The sequence below is a fragment of the Mus caroli genome, chromosome 19, assembly GCF_900094665.2.
Source record: "Mus caroli chromosome 19, CAROLI_EIJ_v1.1, whole genome shotgun sequence".
Lineage (NCBI taxonomy): Eukaryota > Metazoa > Chordata > Mammalia > Rodentia > Muridae > Mus > Mus caroli.
The window spans coordinates 27,232,346-27,237,073 of NC_034588.1; positions in this window are offsets into that span (position 1 = coordinate 27,232,346).

The following is a 4,728-nucleotide window of genomic DNA, read 5'->3' on the forward strand; positions in this document are numbered from 1 at the left end:
GATTGTAATGAAAAATGCAATTGATGAAATAGGTTCCTGGGTTACAGTGTGTGGTGGTTTGAATATGCTTAGCCCATAGGGAGTGGCACTGTTAGGAGGTTTGGCCTTAATGGAGACCGTGTGTCACTGTGGGCATGGGCTTTGGCAGTCTCCTATGCTCAGGCTCTACCCGTTGAAGAAGTGATCTTCCTCCTAACTGCTCCCTGAGGATATCAGGCTCTCCTGGTTGCCTTTGAATCAAGACACAGAACTCTCGCTCCTTCTCCAGCACCATGTCTGGCTGCACGCTGCCATGCTTCCAGTTATGATGATAAGGGACTGAACCTCTGGAACTAAAAGTCAGCCCCAATTAAATGTGTGCCTTTATAAGAGTTGCCTTGATTGTGATGTCTCTTCATAGCAATGGAATCCCTAAAACCCAGCAGTAATAGTGCAATCCCAGAATGGTAGGACCCAGTGGCAGCACTAGGCAACAGAAAAGTGACCCAGATGATCTATACGGGTATACAGCCTACTCACATGTTACTTGAGCTAGTAAACTAAAACTTGAAAAGTCCCTAAAACAAAGAGACCTCATTTGAACTACCATCCAATTTAATGGGTGACTCAAAAAGGCTGACTGGAACTCGCAAAGATTCCCCTGCCTCAGCCTCCTGAGTGTCAGGATGGGTGACTCAAAAAGGATCCTGCTACAGATAGACTGAACACCTCTCTGCTGTTATACACCAGCCAACCTGTGGCTACTTACCAAAGAAACAACATCTAGGCTCTGGGTGGATTACTCTTACCTGGGTCTATGATGATCCTGAGGCCTGCAGATCTGTAGAAACAGACCATAGTCCACAGTGAGCTATGAAAGACAGCTCACCAATGGAGACTGGGGATTACAGTTTCAATCCCAATGTATTAGGATCGTGAGATCATTACATTCATCCTCACAATAAAACAGGCTGCCGGGCAGTAGTGGCACAGGCCTTTAATCCCAGCACTCGGGAGGCAGAGGCAGGAGGATTTCTGAGTTCAAGGCCAGCCTGGTCTACAAAGTGAGTTCCAGGACAGCCAGGGCTATTCAGAGAAACCCTGTCTCGAAAAACCAAAAAAAAAAAAAAAAAAAAAAAAGGCCAGGCATGCTTTAAAACAAAACAGTAAATTAGTTAATAAATTCTTGTGAAATGACAGAGCAGGGAACACAGCAGAGGTGTAATTGCCTACCACCTAGGTGACAGGCATCATATGACAGCATCATAGACCCTGTGATGCCACAGAGTGTCATCCTTGCACAGAAGCTGTGCAAAACACAGAAGCTGTAGGAAAACACAGGCTGCTTTTCCAGAGGTCTCAGGTTTGATTCCCAGTTCCCACAATCATCTACAACTCCAGTCACAGGAGAAGATCTGGTAGTCTCTTCTGGTCTCTGAGTCACCAGGTGTACATGTGGCACACAGACATTCATGCAGGCAAAACATCTATACACAGGAAAATAAATTTTAAAATACTACCAAATGTAGTGGCACATATCTTTATGATATGAAGAAAATTAGGGTTCCCCTTGGAGTTTGTAGCCAGCCTGGTCTACAAAGTGAGTTCCAGGACAGCCAGGGCTATACAGAGAAACCCTGTCTCAAAAAAACCAAAAAGAAAAAAAAAGAATTTAAAACCAAAAAAAAAAAAAAAAAGAATTTAAAAGGAGTCAAATGAAAGCAGTTTTACTAGAGTTTAAAAGAAGAACTTCAGGTCCGGCAAGCATCACTTGAGGTGAGAACACCTTCCCAGAGGCGATCCTTAGCCAAAGTGAACAACTGGAATGTTAGGTCTCCACCCAGACCAGCCATTCCAGTCTTGCTGAAGGAGTTTTCTTACTTTAACCTCAACAACCCATCCCCACCCTAAGACACAACCCTAGAATCATTTTAGGAAACCAGGTAAGAGGTCAGAGCCCCCAAATATTTTTGGTATTGTTGGCCTCTGGCAAAAATCACAGTATGGAGAGGCCCAAGGATATTTCTAGCTTTCGCTTAGAAAAAACCTAGTTACTTTTCTTTGGAGTCTTTACTCTGAACTGAGTCACCAGTTTCTACCTCTGGTTGTCATTATTTAGCCCTGGCACTCAGGAGACTGAGGCAGGGGAATCTTTGTGAGTTCCAAGCCAGCCAGGGCTACACAGTGATGAGGCCCTGCCTCAAAAGGACTGTGTGTTAGTTGTGAGTGTGCATGCTAACATGTCACAACACATGTGTGGAGGTCAGAGGGCAACCTTATAGACAACGCTCTCCTTCTACCTTCCAGGCATGAAACTTGAACTGGCAGGCTTGCACAGCAAGTGCCTTTACTGGGATAAGCCATCTTGCTGGCCTGAAAAAACAAAAACAACCCCAAAAACAACACACACACATACACACACACACACACACACACACACAGAGCCAACTGAGATGCCAGAGAAAAATAGCAGTACAATTTCTACACATACAAGGTCAATCCAGCCAAACTCAGCTACAAATGTGTAAGAATGTATAAATGGTACTTCTGGTGAATTGCTGGTCTGGTTCGAAGGGAGTGTGGTCTTGGGATGATGGGGCAGGGGTCTCCCCCACTTACAAGGCTTAACTCCCAGGAACCACACCAGGTTTCAGGCTGTTGATGTGAGAGCCATGCTTCTGTTAGCCTGAAAAGATGGAAGAGAGCCATGATGAGACATTCATAGACATCTCCAAGTTCCTCTCTTCTCTTCCTATTCCCTCCCCTCCTCTCCTCTCCCCTTCCCTCCCTTCCCCTCCCCTTCTCTCTTCCCTTCTCATCTCCTCTCTCTGCCTCTTCTTCCCTCTCTTCCCTTTTCTGTCTTCTTTTTATTTTCTTCTGTTCTTCCTTCTTTCCTTTCCCTTCCTTCCTCTCTTCCCTCCTTCCCCTCCTCCCCCTCTTCCTCTTCTTCCTCCTCCTTTTTTTTTTTTTTTTTTTTTTTTTTGGTCTTTTTGAGATAGGATGTCATGTAACCCAGGCTAACCTCAAGTTCTCTGTGTAACCAAGACTGGTCTTGAACTCCTGATTCTCCTGCCTATATCCTCCAAATCCTGGAATCTCAGTTTTGCATCACCACACACAGTTTGCCTAGAACTTCCCTCATAACAAAAGCCTGCTCTCCCAAAGAAAGGACTTTGCTAGAATTTTGTTCAAACTAAAGGATAGAATTCCCTTCCTCCCCCTCTTCTTCAGGCATAATAGAATAAACACACAAGCTCAACAGGTAAGTGTAAAATCAGTGGAAACTCTGTAGCCAGGGAGAGAGTAGAAGGTAGAGTTGAAAAGTTTTATCAGTTCAGAAGTATGGAGAAAGGTCACAGCCCAAGACTCAGGCCTGTGAAGACATGGACATGTGACCAGAACATTATAGAACACTGACTGTCCCTTCAAGTTACTACGAGTTCAGGAAGGCTCCAATAATGGTAGCTGTTGGATATACTGTACAGATTCTCTGAAGGAATCTGCAGGAAATCATTCAGAATATCAAAGGAGACAAAAACTAAGGTCACTGTAAAAAATGGAAGCACTTGTCATCCTTACCCATAGAAAACTAAACACAGCCTACGTTCCCAGCAAAATTTAAATAAATCCTTAATCCCTTAATCTGAGTTTTACACACACACACACACACACACACACACGGAAATGAGAGATCCAAAGACATATTCTGGCTTTAGTTTAGAAATAAACTGGTTACTTTTCTTGGAGTCTTTTTCCCTTGAACTTTTTAGCCTGAACTTAGTAACTTAGTAGCCAAATTCTATCTCATCAACATTTAGTCTCAGCATCTAAGAGAATATATGAAAAAAATGCATGCTTTTTAAAAAACATAATTTTGGTGTGTTTTGTCCCAGCACTCAAGACAGAACTCTTTTGAGTTCAAGACTAGCCTGGTCTACATAGTGAGAACTCTAGGCCAGCCTGGGCTACATGGAGAGAGAGACACCCCAACCCCCACTGCTTCTAAAAGAAAATAATTTCTTTTATTTTACTCTATGTGTATGAGTGTTTGTCTGCATGTATATGTATGTGTCTCATATATGATTGCTTGCACATATGAAGGACAGAAGAGGGTGTCAGGTCCCTTGGGACGGAAGTTAAAGAAACTGTGAGCTGCCACATGGGTGCTAGGAACTCTTCTGTAAGAGGAGGAAGTGCTTTTAACCATGGTGACGTCTCTACAGCCCTTATACCACTTGGTCCCAAAGTATCACATCAGACTTTCAGTACAATCATGTAAGGCTCGAAAAGTCCAGAGAACAGTACAGTTTAAGGAAATAAAACATTTTTAGAACCAGGCTTTCAAGTGACATACATGGCAGGATTATCATGCAAGAAATAAAATTGCTATCATTCTTATGTTTCAGACTCTAATGGAGCCGGTGAGGGGAGGGGGCAAGGGAACCTATCAGTCCCACAGGCAGGAGGTGGCTTCAGAAGCACCAAGAATAATCACGATGACTTTGAAACCAGCCTGGGCTATAGAAGACCCTGTCTCTATAGAGGAATTTTAATCCAGCAGCCTGGCTGCTCTGGCAAGGGATCACATCCAAGGACTTTCTAGATCCATATAATCTGGCCAGAATGCAGATATGCCCTGGATGACAATATGATCTGGCGGGAATACAGACACACCTTAACACACACCTTTAGTCTTTAATAATGAAGATAAAGTTAGTTTGTAGAAGGAAGCAGCCATATTTGAAAATG